The 27,279-nt window shown below is 39.9% G+C and overlaps 2 pseudogenes across 2 annotated transcripts; both read right to left on the minus strand.

The window, feature by feature from the left end:
- Window positions 1–10,586: 10,586 nt before the first annotated feature.
- LOC309960710 (lysosome-associated membrane glycoprotein 1-like) lies at window positions 10,587–15,881 on the minus strand (annotated as a pseudogene). The gene is made up of 2 exons: window positions 15,873–15,881; window positions 10,587–11,473 (listed from the first exon to the last, which is right to left on the minus strand). The product of its transcript is annotated as a lysosome-associated membrane glycoprotein 1-like (transcript).
- Window positions 15,882–18,262: 2,381 nt separating this feature from the next.
- Window positions 18,263–18,752, minus strand: LOC309960711 (pterin-4-alpha-carbinolamine dehydratase-like; annotated as a pseudogene). The gene has a single exon. The product of its transcript is annotated as a pterin-4-alpha-carbinolamine dehydratase-like (transcript).
- Window positions 18,753–27,279: the final 8,527 nt, after the last annotated feature.

Consider the following 27,279-nt stretch of genomic DNA (forward strand, 5'->3'; position numbering starts at 1 on the left):
TTGGAAGCTTTTATCCTAGTGCTCACATTTCTGTTGTGTTCAGAGGTGTGTTCTCATCAAATAAAGCCCAAATAACAGCACAGGATGCTATAGGAAGGAAAGTTTTGCAGTACAGTAAGTCCCCTACATACAAATGAGTTCTGTTCCAAGAGCACGTTCGTAAGTCCAATTTGTTTGTAAGTACAACAAAGTTAGCCTAGGTACCCAACTAACATAATTGGCTATATAGTACTGTACTGTAATAGGTTTATAATATTTTTCACACAAATAATACATAAAAAACAAACACGAAAAATAAAGAGAACATGTTTAATCTTACAGTACAGTACCTTGAAAAGTATAGAAGGACAGTACAACAGCTGGCATACAGGGGCTGGCATCGAGTGAACAGGCAAGAAGAGTTACTGACTGGAGGGGGGGAGAGGAGGTGGGAGATGGTAGAGCTGAAGGATCGTCAGCAGTAGGAGATGGAGGGCAAGCTGCAATTTCACTCACGCCTGATGTGGATGGCACAGGTTCTGGTCCCTTGATTCAATTCTGTCTACCCTCTTAAAAAAGCGATCCAGTGATGTCTGGGTAGTAGCTCTTTTTTCTCATCATAGATGACATGGTAGCACTGGATTGCATTCTGAATGGCTGCTGCAACCCTCGTGTATGGTTCTACCTTCAGGTCCTTTGCCTCAAAAACTAACAGTGTCTCCTCAAATAAAGAAAATCCCCTTGTCATTTCCTACATCATGAATCTCTTCACTTCTTCAGTTACTTCTTCTTCCTCTTGTCTCTCTTCATCCTGTCTCTGGGCCTCCAATTCTATCAGGTCTTCATTAGTCAGCTCCTCGTGTTGCACAGCAAGAAGTCCAATGAAGTCGTCTTCTTGCAGGTCCAGCTTCAGCTTCTCGCTGAGGGTCACTAAGTTGCTGAAGACCTCTTTGGACTCCTCATCCACCTTCTCAAATCCATGAAAATCGTGAACAAACTGCGGGCAAAAGTTCTTCCAAACCCTATTCATGACGATGGCCGTAACTTCACGCCAAGCAAAGTCAATGTTTTTTATGGCCTTGTAGATGTTATAGTGCTTCCAAAATTGTCACAAGGTTGTTCCAGATTCGTCACTCACCTTTACTGCCTGATGAAAAGTGTGACATAAATAATATTTCTTGAAAATCACTGTAACTCCCTGGTCCATAGGTTGGATGAGCGACATTAGTATTCGGTGGTAGATGCAGTACTTTGACATTGGGATGAAAGTTGTCCATGAATGGAGGGTGGCCCAGAGCACTGTCGAGGAGCAAAAGAATGTTGAATGGGACATCCTTCTCTAAGCAGTATTTCTCTACCTCAGGGATAAAGTGGTGGAAAAACCAGTCCTGGAAAATGGCCTGTGTAACCCAGGCTTTGGGGTTACTCTTCCACACAACAGGAAGAGCCCTTGGCTACATTTATAAGGGTTCTTGGGTTCTCTGGATGATAGAGAGGCTTCAGCTTCATATCGCTGGAAGCATTGCCACAAAACAACAGAGTTAGCCTATCATTTGTTGCTTTATAGCCTGGCATCAACTTTTCCTCTTTACTGATATAACTTCAGTCTGGCATCCTCTTCCAGTACAATCCTGTCTCATCCACATTAAAACCCTGCTAGGGTAAATAGGCACCTGCATCAATAATTTCTCAATGCATTTCAGGAAATTCCCAGGCAGCTACCTTATTTGTACTCACTGCCTCACCACTTACTTTTACATTGTGAAGGTTGGCTCTAGCCTTGATCTGATGAAACCAGCCATGGCTGGCATTAAAAGATGCGCCCTCTGATTCTTCACCGTGTTTCTACTTCAGGTCTTCATAAAGCCTTTTACCTTTCTCTTGAATCAGCATTAAGTTGAGCGGAACCTGACGCTGATGCTGATCTTGCATCCACACACTGAGAAGTTTCTCCATCTCCTTCATCACTTTTCCACGCTTCTTCAGTTTTATTGTCGACATCATTGGCACAGCAGACTTCACATGTTCCATGAGCTTGTCCTTGTTCTTTAGTACTATGCCGATGGTTGAATGATTCATGTTATCTGAACGAGTGACATCTACCTCTTTTTCACCTCGTTCTACCCTCTCAATTATCTTCGCTTTTGTTTCCGTTGTTGTTGCTTGGCACTCCTTAGCAGTACCAAATACATCACTGCTGCTTTTATGCTTGCTTCCGGATATCCTGGGCTCGAAATAAAGATATTGTACTCTATGCAGTACTGCACAGTAAAGTACACAAAAGTACAACCACTTGTAGAGGATGCACGAACGTGACAATGTATGCCAGACACGTGAACTAACTTACGTGATTGGACATGTGAACTCACGTTCGCATCTTTGAAAGTTTGCACCTTGAAGGTTCGTATGTAGGGGACTTACTGTAGTTCAAGTAAAGAAAAGTGGGAGGATAATTGAGTCATTACAGAACACATGGTAGGACAGACTCCATGGCAATCAGACTCTATTTTTATTGTAATTGGTAATTTGTTGGTTTGTAGCCACTTCTTTGTGCAAGACAACTCATTTCAGGAAAACATCTATAGTTTTCCTCCATCATGCTCTGTAAACATCTTGCAGAATTACTTCACCTATAAGTAATGTGGCAAAAAATAATTTTTATGTTCTCTATCCCAGCAATCATCAGATAAGATACTATATTTCAATGCATTTCATATTTGCCATAATACTGATCTTTAAGTGAATAAGACAGTCCTGTCTTACAGTTATCAGATGACATCTTATTAAATTAACATTTTATATTGCTTGAGGGCAGTTTGATTATGTATGAAATTTGATTATACAGACTGAGCAAATGGTGATGGAATAAATCTTCCTGGTCAAAAACTCAGGCTCTAGAATTAGGATGTCTGGATCCAAATCTTAGTTTTCTAGAGCCTAGATCATTTTACTACACAAGTTATTGACCATCTGTCTCTAATTTCCTGATCTGTAAAATGATAATAATTTCTACTTCATAGAGTTTTATTGAACATGAAATTAGTGACACATGAAAAACAGTTATACTAGTGTTTGGTGTTATACTAATTGTTCAAAAAAATTGTTGTTGTTCAACAGTAGTGTTCAAGTTGAAATGTAGAAACATTTTAATTCTGATCTTACATCTTTCTACCATTTCTACCTTTAAATCCAGCACTGGTGATTTAGGTTCAGTAAAACAGCATTATCTGTCACAGCAAAAATATTCATTTTAAATTTCATTTAATGGGTAAAGAAGGTGCTGCCTTTGGAGTTAGGCAAGCAAGTCTCAGGGTCGGGGAGGGGGTCAGTATGTTCCGAGATGAATTTGGGAAAGTATTAAGAAACAAATGTTAATGCTAGTTTGATTTGAATGGAACACAGGATTATATGGTACAAGATAGAACTGAAAAGGTAGCTTGTTTTAATTTATTCATTCATTAGATATTTAGTAAATATTAAATAAGTACCCGGAACTAGGAATATAAAAACCAGGGGACTGCCTGTCTACTAAACCTATAAACATGTCATTACAATTATTTCCAGTGTTTTGGGAACCCAAGAGGAGATAAGCCATGGAAGGGCCAAGTAAGGCTTCTCCAAAAAGGTGCTTTGTCAGCTTGGTCTTATAGGTTAGCAAGAGTTTCTTTTTCATGTGGAAACAGAGGTGGGAAAAGCATGTCAGGTCAAAGGAAAGCAGACAGTATGAAAGATGACAGTGAATTCCTTGGTTTGAGATAGAAATGGTGGAAGGTGCCAATTGGAGTCCGACTTGAGACTTTATCTGGTAGGGAGTGGAGAGTAGTGATCAGAACTGAGGGAAATGAACCCAAGTGGGGAGAGGTCAACATTTCAATAGGTTATAAAACAAGACAAAAACAATAAGAGTAGAAGATCTTTCTTTATGACAGAGCCAGTGAGGAAGGTGAATGTATTTTGAAGACTATTCTTTCTGTGTGTGTGTGCAGCTCAGATAAATGTTTATTTTACTGAAAATATTTGCAAAATTACAATATAAATACATGATTATATTAAGATAGGATCACTAATTCTTTCAGTATCCTGAATATTGTAGAAAGAAGGGAATCGACAAGTAACTTGAGAGGTTAAAAAGAGGGAGAGATTCTTTTTCTTTTTTATTCTTTTTTTTTTTTTTTTGAGAATGAGTTCAAAGGGAGAGACAGAGAAGGCCCAGGGATCAAGGAGAAGGGAGTACTACCAAAAAAGAGGGAGTTGTGCATGGAGGAGTGAGAGAGAGAGAGAGGAGAAGGAAGACAGATGGAGGGAGAGAGATTAAATATAGGAAAGAGAGAGAGAGAAAGAGAAGTACTAAAAGGAAGAGTTAACCTTGTAATATCTTATCCTCTCCACCCAGGCTCAGCTTCATGAGGACAAGAACCAAATTTATCTTGCTGTGCACTTAGTAGGAATTAAATAGATGCTTGTCTCAGAGGAGATAAGAGGGGCCTGGGTCATAAATAAGGAAAGGATGGTCTATGAGACTGCTCAGGTTGCCATAACAGAGTACAAAGACTGGAGGCCTTAGACAGCAGAAATTGACTTTCTCACAGTTCTGGAGGCTGGAAGTCTGAGCTCAGGGTGCCAGTATGGTCAGGTTCTGGTAAGAGCTCTTTTTCAGGCTTGTAGGCGGTTGCCATCTTGCTGTGTGCTCACTTGGCCTTTCTTTGGAAAGAGACAGAAGCCAGGGTCGGGGTGAGGGGAGTCTCTCAGAGATTCAGAGATCCCTCTCTGATGTCTCTTCTTAGGAAAACATTAATTTTAACAGATCAGGGCCTCAGCCTTATGACCTCATTTAACCTTAATTACATTTATGAAGGTCGTGTCTCCAAATACAGTCACATTGGTAGCTAGGGCTTCAACATATGGTTTGGGGGATGGGACGTGGGGGGAGGAACACAAACGTTCAGTTTATAACAGATGGGTTAGGCTGTGAAATAAGAGGGACAGGAAGGGTAAAGAATCCTTGCAAGAGAATAAAGAATAATTAAGTTGTTTCATTCTTTCGGCATTAAATTTAGGCAAATTAGGGAGGAGAGCTGAGCTGCAGCTTTAAGGCTCTGGAATAAATTCAGAGGAGTTGCTATTGGGGAATTATGGACTTATCTATGCATTGTTTTCTAAACTTACCAGATTAAAAGAATCAACTAGAATATTATTTTAAAAGCCAGTTTTCATTGGAGATTGTTTCTCTGGGCCTGGGTTGAGGTTCTAAAATTTTTAACAGGTCTCTAGAGAGATTTTTCTAGCTTCCAGCTGTGGGAAACTAGAAACCACAGAGAGAGGAAGTTAACTAAGAGTGAGTAAGAGGATTGGAAGATAAAGGTTGGGCTCAGGTCGAGGGGTGAAAGGAATCAGAAGCGTTGGTGAGAGTGCAGACAAAAACGTTGATCCCTACATTGCAGGCTGAATAGGGATAGGAGTGAAGCCAAGGAGGGAGAATAGGCTTGGACAAGGAAGAAAGATTAAGGGGCTATTAGTCCTAAAAAATAATGAGGGTGTGTTTACTGGGAGACTTAAAGAGCAGGCAGTTATAGTAATATATATATTATATATATATATAGTATGTATATAGTATATATATATATAGTATGATTTCAGAGATCAAGGTTTCACTAGTAGCGTAGATTTCGAATTTGTGTCAACATGAATGCCATGGAAAATGACCTAATAGTTCTTCTGGCTTTACTTCCTTCAAATCCATGATCTATAATGCTGCCAAGGAGCTCTTTTTAAAAGGAATGATCATTTTCTTCTGTGGCATCAAATACTTTCCTCACTCCCTTCTGTCTAAGGAAATCCCAAAACCCTTACCATGGCATTCAGGGTGCTTCTTTACTGCCTGCAAACATTTTATACCATTAACACCTACTACCTATACATCCTTGAAAATGCTTCATTCATTCATGTTATGCCTTTTATCGTGTACTTTCCTCTGCCAGGTCTACCTGGAAAAATGGCAAATTCATTTTTGTTCTGTAAAATGTAGGGAGGTTTTGATAAACTATTCCTCCTTCCCATGCCCACCACACGTTAGCTCATCTTTTCCTTTGTTAGCCTACTTTTGTATTACGTATGTGCTTTCATTGTTGATCTTAACACTTTAGGGTAAGGGTCACAAACCAAATATCTGCAGAAGGTGTGCATTTAAAATAAATGCCAGAGATAGGTAGGATGAAACAACTTCATGCTACTTCATGGTACTTGTATTGTACCTAAGTATAACACCTACAAGTTAAACTGCTCTTTTAAACATTGTTGGTGTAACAAATCAAACAAAACACATCCAAGGCACATAGAGTCTTTCACTACACAGGTCACAGCAGTTATGAAAGGAGAGGTCCACGTTGAGAAGTAGCAAATAAGAAAAGCAATTTCAATTTCTGGTCAAAGGGAATTACATGTGTAAATAGAATGACATGATTAATTCAGCGTGGCATTGTAGGATAACAATGCCCCGACAGATTTCCTGATGTATGTGTCTCTTACTCAAAGAGGCTCAAAGAAAACTAGCGACACAGGATCACTACTTAGCAAGGAGATGAAAGGATGGACTTTGAACTGCGATGTAGAGACCTATAGAGTCCAGCTGTCACTTTGTTGGCTCTGCCATCATAATGGCCTCTACAGTGTCTGAGAAAGACCATGTGATTTTTCCCAAAGTTATATATCTTCTTCTGTGATTTATTTCTCTGTGCGTGGACTGGCTGGAGTCAGCCTAGAAGAGGACCCTTAAGAGAGTGTCTATGGAAGCAGGACTTGCAAGAATCCTTTCAGCTGCATCAGCAAAGGACAACTTTCATGTTTTTATTTTCTGATGGCTCACAAATCTCTAACCCCAGCCAAAATTTCTCTCATGAGCTTCAGAGACCGATATCCATCCAACTCCCTCCTGAACATCTCTTAGATGACATTACAGGCATTTTAAACTTAATATGCTCACAACTGAATCTCATTTCTCCATCACCGAAAACAAAAACAAAACACTGCTTTACTTCATGATTCACTTAGCTGCCCCATCCAGAAACCTATGAGTCATTTTGGAGAACTCCATTCTTCTCCCCTTCCTTATCTAACCAATCACAAAACCTCTTCAATTTCTCATCCTAACTCTCTTTTAAGTCCACTCCCAGTGATATAATTTCAGCTGGCTCAGGTAACTGACAGACTGAGTCCTGGCTCTTTTCCAATCTGTTTTTTTACATTGCAGTCAAAGTGATCTTTCTGAAATGCAAAGAGTAGCTCAAAGCTCTTTATCTCTTACTTCTCTTAGGTTCAGGACTCCTTAATACGGTCAAGAAAGCCCTGCTTAATTTGTCTCCTGGTTGTCTCTCGAGCATCTTTTCTGCTATTCCCTCCCTCACCTCTCAGCTACTTGTTGATTCAACAAATGAGTGCCTTACTACGTGCCCAAAAGTGGGGTAACAAAACAAGCAGAGGAATGATAGACATTTTTTAAAATTATATAAATATAGAATTGCACGTCATGTTAAGTATTATGTAGGAAAAGTAGAGGGCACACTGAGAGAGTATTAGAGAGTAACGTAATTTATATTACGTGACGTTACGCAGGGACCCCAATCCTGACATTCCAGCCGTAGCTTTCCTGAAAGAGCTATGTCTTCACACCTCTGCGACCCTCTTGTCCATCAACCCACTAACACCTGCTCATCTATGTCTCAGCCTATATGGTACTTCTTCCAAGGAGACAGCCCTGAGACTCAAAGCCTAGGTTTGCTACTTCTCTGTCCTCTGAAGTTTCCTCATCAGTTGTATTGTCCTTTTAGTTTCCTTTTCTGTAATTCTGCGATGCAGGGACTCTCTTTTGTCACACTGGATCTTTACCTTCTAGCACAGTGACTGTTACAGAGTAAGCCCTCAATAAACATTCCCTGAATCAATACATGGAAGTACTGCTGACACTGACAGAGCTGAAGAAATTCTAGGGAATTCATGTTCATGAAAACTCTGCCTTTTACCACTGACCCCTAGAATTAAATCTTAAAATCTTTCCCTTGTCCAATTTGCCCAAACATCAACCCTATTTGTATTAATTGTTTGATATATGTCAGGTGCCTGACAACTGCAAGAGGGGAGAAGATTGCAAGTTGTATAAATGGATAGGTGTAAAGGAGTTACTACTTAGGACCTAAGACCTGTGTCTTTATTATAAATATAATCTTGTTCTATTGCCAACTATTTTATCTACTGGCAGCCATCTTCAGCCCTACCTGTCCATGAGGCATCAACAGTTTAAGCCCTTATTTATTTGTTCTTACATTAATCAACCTGAAATGTGGCAATAAAACCCCTGCAAACCTGACATTAGAGAAGCATCGGTACTTGTGAAATAACATTTGTGAACAGTTGAGGAGGCATTATGGAGATAGTGGTAAGCTTTAGGAAGACTACATAAAAGGGCTAATGGGTGAGGTCAATTTTTCTGAAAAGGAAACAATGAGTTCATAACCAAATGACTGCCTTTCTGAATCCAGGTGTCATAAACACATCACCTGATGTAAATCATGTTATTGGTTGAGAACAGATTAAACAAATTCATACAAATCAGCCAGTTTCCACTTCCTTAACATCACTTCTTGGTTTACCAGGCCTGGTGGGCACTGGGCTGGCCAGTGACTCATAGCCTTGGTGATCACCAGACCTTGTGGAATTCTGTAGTTCATGACCCTCACACTTTGGGCCTTTCCTCCTGCACTTCACTGTTTAGCAGAAGACCCAGCATGACTATATTTTAAAGTTAGGAGGAAAGGCCTATCCATCTCATCTCACTCTACTGCTCAATGCATGTAGAACACCTGTGATGTAGCTCACAGAATTCTGATTGACACACACACATAATTTCTTGCAAAGAAAAGCGGGAGACAGAAATGTGAAAAGGTCAAGTTTAGGTTTCAAAATGATCTGTTGAATTTTAAAACTCAAAGATGTTTTATAAGAGGAATTTCAAACAGCATGCTATTATTACCTAAACAACTTATCTCTATGCTTTTACTCATGTTGTTTCCTAGAATGCCTTCTTGTGTCCCTCAGCATCATCGTATTTTATGTTTAAATCCTACCCACCTACCCTAGCTCAAATGCCAACTCAACCACAAAATCTCAGATTTGCCCAGCAAGAAGTGATCTCTCCCTGTCTGTATGAGACCTTAACTTCTGACACAAAGTGTATACACCTGAGCTTTCCTATGGGTTAAATTTCTTGAAGGCTTTGTATTTGGTAGGTGTTTACAAATATTTCTTTATTTAAAAAAATAAATTTATGGGCTTCCCTGGTGGCGCAGTGGTTGAGAGTCTGCCTGCCGATGCAGGGGACGTGGGTTCGTGCCCCGGTCCGGGAAGATCCCACATGCCACGGAGCGGCTGGGCCCGTGAGTCATGGCCGCTGAGCCTGCGCGCCCGGAGCCTGTGCTCCGCAACGGGAGAGGCCACAACAGTGAGAGGCCCGCGTACCGCAAATAAATAAATAAATAAATAAACTTATTTATGGCTGCATTGGGTCTTCGTTGCTGCCTGCGGGCTTTCTCTGTTGCCGCAAGTGGGGGCTACTCTTCCTTGCGGTGTGCAGGCTTCTGATTGTGGTGGCTTCTCTTGTTGCAGAGCATGGGTTCTAGGCACAAGGGCTTCAGTAGTTGTGGCTCGCGGGCTCTATAACACAGGCTCAGTAGTTGTGGCACACGGGCTTAGTTGCTCCACGGCAACTTCTTTCCCGACCAGGGCTCGAACCCGTGTCACCTGCATTGGCAAGCGGATTTCTTCCTTTCCTTTTTAACAAAAAGACTTTTTATCAGCATCCTTAGGGCAACGCGTCGCAGGAGGGGATGCTCCTCAGCACACAGGCCACCCAGCTGCAAGTGATGAATCAGAGTGAAACGATTATTGTACACAGTGCAGACAAAGGATCACCCCAAACCTCCAACAGAAGGAAAACTACTTTACAAAAAAGTAAATAAAAACAACGCCCGTTTTTCTATTTTAAAAGGTGCAAGCTCTCGAGTGGCAGAGAGTGGAAAGCCCGAGGACCCGGCGTCCTGGAGTACCGATGCTCGAGGGGCCAGCCTCTCAGATCTGCTTCTTCGTACTACTGCTTGCTCTACGATTCTCGTTCCTACTGATTTCTTCAGCGCGTCAGGCTCACAGCTACCAGCCTCCATCAAAGCATTAAGACCAGAGACTCTCCCTTTGCAAGGCTTACACCTGAGTAAAGAGTGAAGCGATCAAACACCAGAATCTTAAAAAGCCAAATGACAGTGGAGCCAGTGCCCATTTAGAAAAGCTCTCTGACCCTCCACCCCCTTCCAGTCCTACTTTGGTAAATATTAATGTTTAACCAGTTAGCAAAACATTTAACCCAGTTAGCAAAATTAACACCGTCATTTCCATAGTTGCTCTTTTGTGAATAGTAACTGTGGCCGATGAACTTCACATTGGATAAAGCAGATGTGAAAACCAGTTTGCAAGAAAGGGTGCCTCCCTCAACAACAATCTAAGCCCAGGGAACCGGCCCGAGGCCCTGCAGCTGCTGCTGATCCGAGGCGGGTGGGGGCGGCCGGCTAGACAGTCTGGCAGCCCGCGTGGCTCCTTTTACGGCCAATAAGGTAGGCGATGAGGACGCTGAGGACCAGCCCTGCTAGGGCGCCGCCCACGGCGATGGGGATCAGCATGCTGTTCTCACGCAGCTGACACTCCTCCACAGGCCCAAACTTGTCCCCGTCCACGCGGAACGCCGACCCACACCCTGAATAGGTCTAGGTGACCTGCACGCGCTCCTCAGCGTTGCCCTCGTAGGAGTTCCCGGCGGCTGCCTGCAGCGCGCTCAGCGGGCGGTGGGCGGCCTTGAAGGCGGGGTCTCCGGCATCGGGCGGAGTCAGCGTCTGCTGAACTCCGTGCAAGAAAACCCGGCTGCAACTTGCGTTAATCGCAAACTGGAGCGCCAGGAGCTGGTTCCTGCTGCGGAGCTCCAGGGTCACCAGCTGAGCTGTGCAGCTCCCCCCAAAGGTGGTCTTGTTGGGGTTGATGCTGAACTCTCTGGTCACCGTTGTGTTGTCCCTCGTCCTGCAGGTGACGTTCAGCTGCAGCCCCATGCTGGCCAGCAGGCAGGTTCCGCTGGTGACGCTCACGTTGTACTTGGACCCCGAGGGTCTCTTGGGCGAGGACTGGGGCGGCGCCGCCGGGGTGGGCGGGGAGGGCCAGTCTTACAGCGCATCTCCTCCCTGCAGAAGCTGTTGTTGGAGAGGTAGGCCTGGAGGGTGGCGTCACGGAGGGTGGCGTCACATAAACAAAACGCATCAGCTGGACACTAACGTGTTGCATTTCTTGTGAAACTTGGGAGGGTCAGCATATGGCCTCTTCCAAAAGCCATCAGGAGACTGGAGACAGAAGCATTCCCTTTGGGCAGGCGGATTCTTAACCACTGCACCACCAGGGAAGTCCCCAAATACTTGTTGATCGAATAAATAAATGAATTACACGCTTAGGTAGAGTAGATGACCTCAAGTGTTCTAGAATATTGAATTAAATCCTTGATTTTGAAATGTCAGGATTCTTTGTAACTTTCTGCTACATAGGGGAGTTCATATTCAAGCTTATAGTTGAGAACTTCTCTGACCTCACAGCTTCCTTCTCTTTCCCCTGTTTCTTCAACCATAGTTTTAAACAGTTCTGTTTATTGAACTGGTTAAGTTTGGTCCCGCCTTAGTTGATTTGTACTAGCTATTTCCTGAGTCTGGAATTCCCTCCTGTCAAATTTTCTCTCTCTACATGACAGAAGCTTCATCATTCAGGTTTCAGGTCAGATACTCCTTGCTCAGAAAAGCCTTACTTAACTAAGCTAAATTAGCCTAGTCCATCATACCACCGTGTTTGATTTTCTTTATAGTATTGACTGAATTTATCTTCTCTGGTTTTTTCCTAGTTTATTTTTCTGCCGTCATTACATTGAAACTTCTGTGGGAGAAGAAATCTTGTTTGTCTTTGTTGGTATAGGGCCAGCTACAAGAAGAATGTTTGAAAATGGAAGATGCTCAATATATAACTGTTCAATGAATGGATGAATAAAAGAACAGCTTCCAAATAGAAGTGCTTTTACGTATATTTTTAGTGAAAAGCATCAGGGCACACCAAAGCACATAGTTTTAGATGCTGAACTTTCCCTGGGGAGGTGGCCTGGTTTAAATTCTCTGTCGTATAGGAACTTGAGTCATAGCGTCTGTAACACCTTATTAAACGTATTGTTTATATCTTAAAGACAGGGCAGGCCCTTGATAATACATGTATTCACCTGCACTTAGCACAGGACTTCATGGCATTAAGTGGAACAAATTAAGTAAAGGATTAAGTAAATGTAGCTTGACTCTCAAACTCTGATTTATTTTATTTATTACTTATCCAATTCTTAATAATAATAGCTATCATTTTTGGAACAGCTACTCACTAGACAGGTGTTTTATATCCTTTATATTAATTCTTTTAAATAACCCTTTAAGGAAAGATTACCATAATCCATTTTAAAGATGACTCAAGCAACAAGTGATTTTTTGCCGTTGGACCGAGGTCTAGTTTCCAAAATTCATAATCTTAGTTTAATCAGTCAATTGCCTGTTCTTACTAGACTAAAAACATTTCAAATGTACTTGACAGTCAGCTTATTTGAACATTAATTATTATCTCAAACTTTGCTAAATACTTCCTAATTCTCTTCATAGCAAATAAATAGTTTGTAGCATGAATCTGTTCTTAATATCTAAACAAATCTATGGAGGTTTTTGCTATACATCCAACCTGTCATTTTTAATAGTTTAATATAAAAATAGCTCTTTTGTGATTGTAAAAAAAAATAATATAGTCATTGCAGATAAAAAAGCTCAAATAATACAGAAAATATGGAGGAGAATACAGCCTAAAATTCCATCTAAAGTATATATAAAATTTTACATAAACTGAATCAAATTGTATGTGATATTTTCTTGTCTTTCACTTAGAATTATGTCATGCTATTACTTTTACAAAAAAAATCTAGGCACTATCATGTATATTTGGATTTTTATCTGTTTAACACAAATGGCACAAGTAAAAGCTACCTGAGTGAAACCCATTCTGACTTCATTCTGAAGTAGTTCAACTAATCTAACTCTACTAAAATCTAATTGGTTTAGTTTATATTGTCAGGTTTATCATCATATATGCCTTCTCTGAGGCAAAAAATCTACAGAAGTCTTAAACTGGGAACTGTATGCATATTTATTTGATAAACTACAAAGAACTGAAGCAGACTGGTTTTTATTTTTTAATGCTTTCTCTTTTCTGCTGCCTTTCAATTTTTGACAAAAATGTTTTTTCACCAGAGGTCACAATAATGAAGTACCATTGGTTACTCCTTCCTTTCTCCCTGTGTCCTTTCTCTTTCACTTCATCTGCCACTGTCCAATCTTAGAAGCCTGAACCCAGGCTATTACAATTCTCACATGAATTTACCCGCTCCAACTCATACTGTATATATCATATCATTATCAGACAGATCTTCCTGAAATATCTATTTTTTATAAGATTATACCCAAGCATCTTAATCAGACATTCCAAGTCTTCCATAACCTGGGCTCAGCCTACTTTCCACCTCCTCTCTACCTCCCGGGCTCTGCATTACATCTAGGCTACCCTACACACATGTTCTTTCATTCAGTACCCCTTTCTAGGAAAAATGTTCCCTAAGTCTTTTGTACCCTTTAACACTAAAATATCATCTTCTCCTGAAGTCTCCTGTGACTACTCCATCTAATATATTTCTACGTAATGCAGGTATCTTCCATATAATTCATTCGTTCCAGAATTATATTTATTGAATATTTACTATGTACCAGATACTGTTCAGGGCACTGGGAATATATCAGATAATAAAGTGGACAAAATCCTCTGACTTCATGGAATTTGTGCTCTTATGGAGAGACAGTATACATAATATACAAGGACAGTGTATGGTACAATGTGATAAATGTTATTTTTAAAAATTGAGAGGGAAAGAGAGGGCATCAGGATTGCCGGTGAGTACTTCCAGTAATTAACAAAATGTTAAGTGTATCCTAGGGGTAGGCAAACTTATTCTGTAAATGACCAGATAGTAAATACTTTACACTTTGTGGACCATGTGGTCTCTGCCATAACCATTCAACTCGACCATTTTAGCACAAACGCAGCCTGTGTCTCAATAAAACTTTATTTATGAACACTGAAATTTGAATTTCATGTAATTTCCATGTGCCACAGAATATAATTCTTCTGACTTATGTATTTCTCAACTGAAAATGTAAACGCCATTCTTACTTTGTGGGCCATACAAACACAGACAGGGGCCAGATTCAGCCCATGGCTTATAGTTTACCAACTCCTGTGAACACCATTGAAAGGCTGAGATTAGTGAAGACTTGGGGAAGATAACAGAGTGAGCACGTGGACACGTGGGAGTAGAGTATTCTAGGCAGAGGGTATAGTCATTGCAAAGTTTGTGAGATAAAGACACACCTCCAGTGTGGGTGGCGCAGGCAGAGTGAGAGAGAGAGGTAGGAGATGAGGGCGGAGCAGCAATAAAGGTGAGAATGGATAATGCGATTGATCTACATTCACAGGTGACAACGATAGGTTCTTAGACCTGGAAAAGGGAACTCTTAGAGACTGTCTAGCTCCTGGAGAGCCAGCTTTGATTGGCGTACTGTCAACAAAGATTCTGAGACCACACTGACTTAGCCAGACCACTTCTATGATCAATTAGCAATGCACACTCAGGTGTGAGGGCTATTGGTTGCCATGCATTTGTGTTCTTCATCTAGTCTACCCACCGCATTTTCACCACTGGGACACACTAAGCTGTCAGCTGTTTACATGACATACTCAACATTATCATCTAATTAATAAAAGGAATTCTGAGTGCCAGATTAGTGATCTTCACTGTATCTTGGTCCTTCCCTGTTTCAGTTTTTACACTTAGGGCAGTGATCAATAGATATCTTTCCTGGAGAAGCTGAAAAGATACTAAACTTAAAAGCTGTATAGAGATAAGAATTACCAATGCAAATTTTATTCCCTTAGCTCTATAAAACCTTTATAGTTTCTAAAGTACTTATGTCTTCATCTTATTTGAGTTTTAGGGTGGTCCTATGAATCCTTATTATCCCATAAAACGATCCCAGGGCCCTAAAATGAAAAAAGCAGGCCTTCCAGGCAGCTCTTAAATTGCATTTTCTTGTGATCGCTGATATTTTTTCTCACAATTCCACGTATAAAGTTTAGCTTAAAATTATGACCAACTTTTTTCATAATTGTTACTAAAATACTTCTTAGCATATTTAGAGCAAAAGGAAGGAAGAACCAACATTTCCAAAATGTTCAATGATAAGCTTAAAACTGCCATTCTTACTGTGCATTGTGGGGAAAAAGAGGAGGAGTTCATGCTGAGCTACTGTGATGACTAATGAAATTTTTATTCTTTTCAATAAGAAGAGCTTTAACAATTAGGCTGTGTTATAATGAAACGTTCATTTGTCCAAACTGATTCCTGGTCCATCAATACCTCTTTGTGAGAGGTACATCCCTAAAATATGCCTTTGTCTTGAATGGAATGCAACCAGAGGCGTTTGGTGCAAGGACTCTCAGTAAGGCAGCCTGAAATGAACAATGGGCTTCAGAAGACCTAAAATTAAAATGTATATATATTTTTCCTGTACCATGTGTTATTCATTAGTCAGATATTCACCTGACTAAATATCTAAAACAATGAGTAAAACTTCACATTTTAATATGATTATAAATAAATGTTTAAAAATCCAAATTGTAAGGGAAGTATATTTTACGTTCTCCATATCGGTATAAGGGACATCTGGAAAATACTTTTTTGTTGTATAGTTTTAAGGGATTTCAGTTCAAAACTATCTAATGATTTTAAATAGCCCACACTTTCCTAGACATATTTTCGGTTTTATAATTTGATAATAAGTGTTCAGTTTTTCCCCTTATGTTTCTAATGCGGCTGGAATCGATTGGGATCTATTTTAATCACTTTCTTGTTCTTGTACTACTTCATCTCCTCTCATTGCTATTTAACATTTAGGGAGTGCCAACAAGATGTTGGGTCTGTATTAAATATGACCTTAGTCACAGTGGGCTCACATTTCCAACACGACAGGAAAGAACGTTGTAGTTATAAAGAATGTACATAGCAGAGAATGGAAGCGACATGATAATAATTGGGGGGAGTAAGTTGATTCTGGTTCTTTTCATAGCTTGAGATAATTCCAAAATGCCACTGATGGTGCTAAATGGGGACATTTTAGCAGGGATGGCATTTGCGTAGAGTAGTGGAGACTGTCAGTCTCCTGGAGATGGAGAGAAGTGAGGCACAGGCAGAAGTGGGATCAGTGAGCAGCAATGACAGTAAGAAGGGTTCATGACACTACTCATTCATCTTACACTGTGTTATGGTCAACCCATGGCTTCATGGACACCTAAGGAGTCTCTGGTCTCCATTCTGCTATCTTTATCTTCCAACCCATGTTAGAGCAACTAATGGGATACTGGAACCATTGGGCCTAATTATTTTCTCATGGACAATGCTTATGTTCTGTTTTCCTGGAATGAGATCCCACTTTTTGTATCTAGGTAATTTTACACACACACACACACACACACACACACACACACACACATGCTCAGTGAAAGTCACCTGCTCTGAAAAAACTTTTCTGGTATCTACAGTCTGAATTAAATGTCCCTCATTTGAACTCATAGTATCTTGAGCACACTTGCATTCTTACATGATTATATGTGTTTTTTTTGATTACATGTACTTTTAACATATGATTGTATCCTTTTATATTTTTCTAAGTTTCTCTTAAAAATTATAAAATACTTGACAACAAGGAAAATCTGATTGAAATGCATATATATCTCTAGTGCCAAACATACTTCCTGGAGAGTGATAGGCACTCTAGAAATGCTTATTCTTCTTCTTTCTGAAGAACAGAAGAGTGATATTTCTCATTCCATTTTTTTTTTTTTTTGCCCCTTCCAGGTAACTTTTTAACTGTTAGAAAGATGTTCTAGGTGAAAGAGAAATAAAATTCCAGGTACTATGGCTTTATAGGAGCTTTTGTAAAAGTGGAAGTGATTTTAAAATGATAAAAAGTGATTCGTTGCGTTTATCAACACATAGTATATGTTCCCAATGTCACCCATAAAAGTTAGTTACAGTGAAAAGCTATTGCAGGTAAAACTAGCTTGTCTTAACAGGGTCTTTTGTAAAGCTTGTGCAAAATATCATCTCAGGCAGAATTGACCTAAACAAGGAACGTGTTTTGTCTTCAGAGATAATTTGCTTAGAGACATCATTGATAGAATAAGTAGTGCCTGCATATAATCACTGATATGGTCCTGAGAAGCTGCCAGCATCCATACTGGTCATTTCCTCTGCCCACCATCATGTTGAGATCATCATGAATTACTTTAGGCTAATGTTGTATCTACTAGGAGAGATAACGCTAGAAAGTTGTCATTTCTCACTTGTTAACACCAGTGAGAGCTTTCTACTCACTGCTTTCTAAGAACTGTTTGCAAGAATAGGAGCAGAAGACAGGTTGTGCATTAAGAAGAGAAATGTGCAAAACCACAGAATCTGAAGTTTATCTTATAACAGCACTAGCTAGAAGATATTTGTGGGACTTTGTAAGACAGTATCAATTCTTTGGGGGCTTTCATTGATCATCTATTTTATTGATCATCTTTTATTGATCATCTCCTGGAGATGGAGAGAACTGAGGCACAGGCAGATGTGGGAGCAGAATAAAGGAGTGGAAATTTTGAACTTTATACTTCCATATTTCTTTTTTTCCAAGTGAAACAGTGTTTTTATTGGAGGCATAATAGCACATGCATGTCTGTCACATAGGATGAGGATGACTTTAAGGTTCTGGCTTCTAATTTATCTTAGACACACTTTTCCATCACAGCTTCTTGGGAAATGAATCAGGAAGGGAGCAAGACACCGCCTGGAAAGAAATCGTTGCTGTCGCTGGAAAGTTGTAAAGCAAGAGAAGAACTGATTCAAATCAGTGTACACGTAAAAGAGCCCCAAGGAGGAAGAGAGTGGTGTGGGGAAAAGTGGTCTAAGTTCTGGTGTTGGCGGTGATGCTGGCCTTTTTCGATGGCAGAGACTTGCCTCTAAACGCAGGCAACAGGATTGACTTGTCAGTTTTGACTGCAGCAACATTTCGGGGCTCCCCAGTTCCCTCTCTGGATCCCCAGTTCAGTCCCCCCTTTCCCCTGAAGAACTCAGAGAGGAAGGGCAGGGTCTATGTCACGGACACTGCTACCTGCTCGATGAAGCTGGCCAGATTTATGTCCAGTTCTGAAAGGCCCGCACACGCGTGAGTGCTCAGGGTGATGTGGGCCTTGTCGTAAACGTTAAACCATTCAGGATGGTGGTCCAGTTTCTCAGCCTGCAGGGCCACTCTCATCACGAAGCCAAAAGCCCTACGGAAGTCTTTGAAATGGAACTGCTAGAAGGTGACATCCTGGCCTTCTGGCTCGTTCCACCCCATGGCCCGCAGGTCTGACAGCAGCTGGTACTTCTCCTCAGCACTTAGCCTGTGGGTTTTGCCAGCCGTGCTGTGTGCAGCGTGGACGCCGGCCGCAGCAGGTGGCAGCGGAGGAGACGAGCGTGTCCTATATAGTTCCATATTTCTAAGAGATACTTACCATCTAAATTTTTATAATAACTGAGAGAATAAAATGAAAGGTTCATTCCATATCATTAGAAGGCTCTTGGGTGGGATGCTTTTTTTTTTTGGTAACTCTCAACCTTTTGTTTTTTTTTAATTAATTTTTATTGGAGTATAGTTGATTTACAATGTTGTGTTAGTTTCAGGTGTACAGCAAAGTGAATTAGTTATACATATACATATATCCACTCTTTTTTAGATTCTTTTCCCATATAAGTCATTTACAGAGTATTGAGTAGAGTTCCCTGTGCTATACAGTAGGTTCTTATTACCTATTTTGTATATAGCAGTCTGCATATGTCAATCCCAGTCTCCCAATTTATCCCTCCCTGGGTGGGATCCTTAGAACAAGATAGGCAAGGAAAAACGCTTAAAGCTAATAATTCAGAGTATGAGATAATGGGGTTAGGGTTAGTGTCTACTGGTTTCACACATTTTACAAGTTTGTTTAAAGCTAGTAAGAGAGAAAATGGGGAATTACCAAAAAAAATTGAATGACAGGCACAACGGTGGATGGCCCTGAGAATAATTAGAAGCTTGAAAGATTTCTGGAATAGTACATCTGACCTTGACTATAAAAGAAATAAAAGAAAATGAAATGCTAGTGGAGTTTGGACTTAACACATTTATCAGCTGCCTGAGGTTTTAGTTACAGAAATCTGTTTTACATAAAAATAATAATAACTAATAAATATCGGTCATTCTACTGATAAGCACTTGCTAAGTACTCCTTTTATCCTCTCCGCCATCCTATAAGGTATATATCCTTTTTATCAGCATTTTACCAATAAGGAAACTGACACACAAGAAGGTTAAATCATTTGCTCAAAGTAAATGGTAAAGTGCGTTTTGAGGCCAAGGAGTCTGATTCCAAATCAGAGTTGAACTCTTATCCATTAAGCTATAATACATTGACTAAAAATTATCTTAAAGTAGATCCAAAAAGAGTTCTTTCAAAACTCAACAGTGTTAAAACTGGTATAGATGATCTTATTTACAAAGCAGAAATAGAGACACAGATGTAGAGAACAAATGCATGATACCAAGGGGGAAGGGGGGGCATGAACTGGGAGACTGGGCCTGACACATATACACTATTGATACCGTGTATAAAATAGATAACTAATGAGAACCTACTGTACAGCACAGGGAACTCTACTCAATGCTCTGTGGTGACCTAAATGGGAAGGAAACCCAAAAAAGAGGGTATATATGTATACGTAGAGCTGATTCACTTTGCTCTACGGTAGAAACTAACACAACATTGTAAAGGAACTATACTCTAATAAAAACTAAAAACAAATTCTAAACCAAAAAAAAAAGTAAAACCTCAACAGTGTTTTTAAAAGCGATGTTCTTGGAATGATGTGAAGCATGTGGAAGTTATTGTACTTCATCCCCAAGGTGTCTGCCAGTTCTTCCTGTTGTTGCTAATAAGCATCTGTTGTCCTAATCTGCTAAGGGGGAGGCAGGGTTTGCTCTGGAGACAGCCATCTTCCCCTCCACCCACTTCCATCCTGTGGGCTGCAGCGGTCCTCTTGAGATGCTCACGCCCTCCAGCCTGAAAGCTCTCTCTACCCTAGTAAGGGCAAGCCAGATGAGGCCCAACTGGATGGGCATCTCTACACAGAAAAATAAAGTGGACGGTATCTCTGTGTTTGTTCACGTTCCCTAAGACTCTGACACGGAACTTATTATGCTCACACAGACGAAGATGTTACTCTCTCTGATGTCAGAGATTTAGGTCCCTGGCAGGCAACTCAAATCTCAGAATGGGGTTAAGACTCAGACTGCCCCAATTATCCATTCACCACTTCTTTTTTTTTTTTTTAGCTCTGTAGCAACACATATATGGTTTTCTTTTGACAAAGGATAGACAAAGTATGAGGAGAAATATTTAATCATCACTAGAAACTTGTTGAGAATAAACTCACAAATAAAGTACATTTTAAAATTTACCCACTCACCATAACATGATAAAACGCTCCTTTAAAATTCTATGACTTTATGCCAGCATATCTTGGCAGTGCTTTCATGTACATCATATTCACAAAATCACAGAATTATACAACTGAAAGGCTCTTACACACTCTAGTCCTGTCCCTGATTCGGAGAGACTAAACAGCTTACGATGTAAAGGCCTCCCAGTTCCAATTTCCATGTCCTTTCCATTATACCTCATTGTCTTGGAATTCTCACAACTCAAAAAGTTAAATAGTGACAAGAGTTAACACAGAGTCTCAGCCACTTGAATCGTCAGATGGCACTGTGGCATTTTTTAAAACATAGTACTCTCTCTCATATATCAATAACCTGTTATCCATCACATAACTTCTTACAGTGAGACTTCCCAACTCATGTAACTTCAGTGAATACCCTTTTAGAAGCCACCCGTGAGAACTTCACAGTTTAGATTTGAGTCAGTTTTGAGTCAGTTTAGATTTGAGTCAGTTTTACATGTCTTTGTATCACATTATATGTCCTAGCTTACCAAACTTCTATCTTACAGATACTGACCATATCTACTATTTTATGTAAACCTCCCCTTAGTGATTTGGTGTCCAGTTTTATGAAATCACTTTTTTAATAAATCACTTTTCCTTGGACAAGCCATGTCTCCCTAAGCCTTTTTGTTGGTTGTTTCTGAATTTAATCTGTGAAACACCCTTCCATTTTCTTCCCAAGGAGGCATCTATCACATTCCCCTATGCCCAGCGTGGTACCTGAATGTGTACCTTAGAATCAGACACTTGCCTAAATATACATCTTAAAAAGAAAGCCATAAATAAGTAATTGTTTTGGCAACTTTGGCAACTGCCTATTTCAACATGATCCAAATTCAGTATTCTCACAGACTTACCGAAAGAACAGAACCCTTTCTCTTGAACAACAGGATCCTTTCTCTCGCTAGAGCTTCAGGAGGATGTTTCAGAGATTAATAGGGTTCCTGCATCCCTGCAATTTGCTTGAATTAGATTAACATAGTGATAACATGAAATACCAGCCCCACCTTAAGTAAGTTACTTCGCTTTCCACTTTCCGAGCAGATCCAAATGCATGCTTAGATGAAGTCAGAGCCCATGTGGTTGGGCTTAAAAGATAAGGCAAAGGACTCTCTCTCTAGGATGTGTCTTCACCAGCTTGTATTCTGTCTGAAATCTAACCTCTAATTTCGATTATTTTGAAGCAATAGATCTGTGCTCATCACGTTTGCCTTTAGAATATGTGATAGCAAATGATGCAGTCATTAAAATTAGCTATCTTTTGTCACTCCTTTTCCAATATAATAATTAAAACTAGCCTCCAACAGGTTGACATAGTACAAGTGGGGATAAATGAGAACTATGATGAGAGCCTGGGGTTTCTGGGTATAAAATATGATGGAGGAGTGAAAAAAAAAGTGGGAAATGGAAAATTGTCAGACAATTCTCAGTTTGAAACTTTGCTTAGGACTAGCTGCGTTTCCCAAGGTTTCTAGAACATCTTGGAGTACAACCAAGACATAGGTGTTCCCCGCAGAACCTGAAACTTAGCTATGGGCACGTCCTTGGGCAAACAATATGGGTCTCCAGTCAGGAAGATCCTGAATTTTCAGAATTCATGCCAGACCAGGAAAAACTCCCCTCTTGCCCTTTTTCCAGGGACTCAGTCCAAAGAAGCTGTAACATGGTTTTCTTCTAAAAAGATTATTAAAAGAAATATGTGCAGTTAAGATACTGTGGGTTCTTACAGACTTCACATTGCTCACATACGTAGTTCAAATGAGCGCGCCAAAGGAACATCTCTCAACAGAAGGAAAATGTTCAGCCTGAGCAAAGCTGAGCAGCTTAATAACAATGGCTTGGTACATAGATGGTTCATTACAAAGGTGAAAACTGCCAAACTGATCACTCTCTGTGCTGTAGTTATAACAGAAAGAAGTAGATTCACAGTATAGGAAGTATGTGAAATGTAAAGGAGAACATTTCACTAGTGGTAGCGCCTAACTGCAGATCCCTTTCCTTGTTGTGATTCGCCAACGTTATGCCAAAGGATGATACTGAGTAACTTGGAAAGGTAGTTCACTAACTTTTATTTTAATCATTATTAACATTCATTTTTTTTTTTTTTTTTTTGGCAGTACGCGGGCCTCTCACTGTTGTGGCCCCTCCCGCTACAGAGCACAGGCTCCAGACGCGCAGGCTCAGTGGCCATGGCTCACGGGCCCAGCCGCTCCGCGGCATGTGGGATCTTCCCGGACCGGGGCACGAACCCGTGTCCCCTGCATCGGCAGACTGACTCTCAACCACTGCGCCACCAGGGAAGTCCCTAACCTTCTAAACTGCAAAGATAAGAACTGTTTCCTAGTATTTTGTAATAAGGTAAACTATTTTGTCAATGAAGTGATATTAGCAAAGTACAGTGAGGTAAAAGATTATTTAAAAAAAAATGTAGTGTATGTGTGTTTAATTTTTGCACATCTTCAAGCTAAATATATAAAAGCAGAGTTGCTGATAGAGGTCCAGTATATTCCCTTAGATGATTTCTGGAGCTACAGAATTCTAGAAATTCTATGCTAGAATCCCTATCACTCTTCCTTCTAATTTTACATAGTTTTGTTCTAGGTTTAAAAGGGTTCCAGCTAACGAGAATGGTGTTTGAACCTCAATTCACTGTTGCTTAGAAGGATATCTATTCTTACTGGCCCAGGGATCTGGGGGTTATCCTCCCTGACTCTCCCAACCCCCTCCTCTACACACATATCTGTTCTCCCAATCAAATTTTAATTCAAATGAAATGCTTCTTCAGAATTGTCCATTCAATATATTTTGCTTATTATTTTACCCTTTTTCTCGATTTCACCTTTTTATGGTAGAAAAGCATTTGCTCTAGTCTACTTTTGAACTAAAAATGCAATAAAATCCAGTTTTTCACAGATGTAATAATTTAAATTTCTAAACCAAATTATATCTGAGGAGCAGGGAATTATAAAGCAGTGAGCTGCGAGAAACAGGGAAATTGAACATCACTAAACATCACTCAACATCATTAATTATTAGAGAAATGCAAATCAAAACTATAATGAGGTATCACCTCACACTAGTCAGAATGGCCATCATCAAAAAATCTACAAACATGGGCTTCCCTGGTGGCGCGGTGGCTGAGAGTCTGCCTGCCGATGCAGGGGACACGGGTTCGTGCCCCGGTCCGGGAAGATCCCACGTGCCGCGAAGATCCCACGTGCCGCAGAGCGGCTAGACCCGTGAGCCATGGCCGCTGAGCCTGCACGTCCACAGCCTGTGCTCCACAATGGGAGAGGCCACAACAGTGAGAGGCCCACGTACCACAAAAAAAAAAAAAAAAAAATCTACAAACAATAAATGCTGGAGAAAAAGAAACACTCTTGCACTGTTGGTGAAAATGTAAATTGATACACGCCACTATGGAGAACAGTATGGAGGTTCCTTAAATCTAAAAATAGAACTACCATATGACCCAGCAATCCCACTACTGGGCATATACCTGGAGAAAACCATAATTCGAAAAGATACATGCACCCCAAAGTTCATCGCAGCACTATTTACAGTAGCCAGGACATGGAAGCAACCTAAATGTCCCTCATCAGAGGAATGGATAAAGGAGATGTGGTACATATATACAATGGATATTATTCAGCCATAAAAGCGAATGAAATAATGCCATTTGCAGTGACATGGATGGACCTAGAGATTGTCATACTGAGTGAAGTAAGTCAGACAGAAAAAGACAAATATCATATCATATTATATGTGGAATCTAAAAAAATGGTACAAATGAACCTATTCACAAAACAGAAATAGAGTCACAAATGTAGAAAACAAACTTATGGTTACCAGGGGGGAAAGGAGGGGAGGGATAAATTGGGAGATTGGGATTGACATATGCACACTACTATATATAAAATAGATAACTAGTAAGACCCTACTGTATAGCACAGGGAATTCTACTCAATACTCTGTAATGACATATATGGAAATAGAATCTAAAAAAGAGTGGAGATATGTATGTGTATAACTGATTCACTTTGCTGTACAGCAGAAACTAACACAACATTGTAAATCAGCTATACAATAAAATCAGCCAATAAAAATTAATTTTAAAAATGCTTAAAAAATTAAATAAATATATTTCTAAACTAAATTATATCTGAGGAACAGGGATTATAAAGCAGTGAGTTGGGAGAAACAGGGAAATTGAAATGGTTTGTGCCTCCAAAGTATTTGCCTTGAAGCTATCACCACACCTGACTAGATCCACACTCATGACAGGAGTAGCAGTGGGTGTATTTTGAGTAGTTAGACAACTTATTCATTCAGCTCTGCTTATAAATTAAGAGTGCTTCCATTTTTAAACTTAAAGGAAATTTTGAGTGAGTTCTCAATAAATACTAGTAGTTTTCTTCCTCAGAACTCACATTCATCAAAGAATACTATCACAGCTAAAAAGAAATGATCAATAAGTTAACAAAAATAATCCAATATTAAATTCATTTTTTTCTTTCAAACTTACAAAATCCAAGGTCTTATTTCTCACATTCAGATATATGACAAAATAAATGCAAAATATCAATGTTTATAAAGAGTGTTAGAGACCATTGATCCCCTAGAATCTGTTCTGTTCTCCTTCCATAGGAAAAAAGAGTTAACACCATAGTTGGTCACTCAGAGCTACTCTTTCTCACCAGTCAGAGGAAACATGTGACTGAGTTCTCACCAGTGGAATGCTAGCAGAAGGCACTGTGCCACCTCCAGGCTGGGTCTTACCACACCATGAGTGCTACTTTGTACCTCCTCCCTTCCCACTGGGGGAACTGGACATAATGGCAATCAGACTTCAATATGCAGATGAGGACAATGCCCTGGAGGATGGTAGAGCAAGCCCTACTCATCAGCATCTCTGGGTGACGTCATAAAGTCCCACTACCCTTCCTGGACTTTTACATGTAAGAGAGAAATAAACTATCTCCATTGGAGCCATTGCGTATTTGCACCTCTTTTCTATGTAGCCTTCACCATAAACTAATACCAATGGAGATCTAATATAAATCCACTTGAGACATTTTTTTTCCCCTAAGTGGGACATTTCGTTACTAGAATTGGATATGATTCAAGTGATTAAGTGAAGGGAGCTCTACCCTTTGTATATTTATTTATTAGTTCATGCTAACGTTGTTGGTTATAAACAAGAAAGAGAAACAATTAGTAGAGATTAGGAAAAGGCATTGCATTGGTATTCAAAAATAAAGTTGGGTAGACAATACAGTTGTTTAACTTGAGGGTTTTCTGCTTTGTTTAATGTGACACTATGTTATAAGAGTGATATGTATAAGAAGCAATGTAACTGAATTGGTCTTGATCAACGATGTTTGAACTTTACAATTATGTTCTAAGAGCAATAAAACTGCTTTAAAATAGAAATTTTCTATAGGGTAAATAAATTTATTGTATTTATTCTTAAATTCTTCAGAACTTAACACCTTCCTGCCCATTAGAACAATTTTTTAAAGTTAGTCTTTAATAATATGGAGGTTCTTAGTTCTTCAACTATTTCATTGTAGCAGAACAGACTAATGAAAAACTTTATTAAAATTATTGAATGATTTGGAAACCAATGTCCATTTGATTCTGGCCAAAATTTATAGGAAGCGGGAGAAAGTTCTTGTCTAATAAGCACTAGGTCAGTGTCAAAAAGTTGAAGAGCACAAAGTACTCCTGCTACATAAGGCTAAGGGAGTACTTTTTGGTGGGGCAAATTTTGAGCTCAGCTGACAGCAACATCATGCTTTCTGGTTCAAATGACTTAGTCATTTAAAAGTTTGAAAGTCACAAAGCACCAAGCTGGTCTCCCTGTGCTATGCAGCTGCTTCCCACTAGCTATCTATTTTACATCTGGTGGTGTACATATGTCCATGCCACTCTCTTACTTTGTCCCAGCTTATCCTTCCCACTTCCTGTGGCCTCAAGTCCATTCTCTACATCTGTGTCTTTACTCCTGTCCTGCCCCTGGATAGGGAGAGTGAGAGGGAGACGCAAGAGGGAGGAGATATGGGGATATATGTATATATATAGCTGATTCACTTTGTTATAAAGCAGAAACTAATACACCATTGTAAAGCAATTATACTCCAATAAAGATGTTAAAAAGAAAAAAATACTAGAGCTGAATTGATAAGAATAAAAATAGCCAGTTAAGAAAGATGGAATAAAAGAAATGAAAACATAAAAGACTGAAACACCAAAAACAAGTAAAATAAAATAAATCTGGTTTTAAATACTACAGTCAAACAACAACAAAAAAGTTGGAAAGTGTCGGGGCCATGCCATTAGAGAGCAATCTCTGCTCAGAGAAAACAGACAGGCTCCCCAAGAACAAGGCAGCAAAGGAGGCATAGCTTGAAGGACAGCTAATGAAGTTCTGATTGTTCCACTGAGGTGTGCAGGGCAGGAAATCTCCATTTACAAGCACA

This window comes from Leucopleurus acutus (genome assembly GCF_964270905.1).
Source record: "Leucopleurus acutus genome assembly, chromosome: 4".
Taxonomy (NCBI): Eukaryota; Metazoa; Chordata; class Mammalia; order Artiodactyla; family Delphinidae; genus Leucopleurus; species Leucopleurus acutus.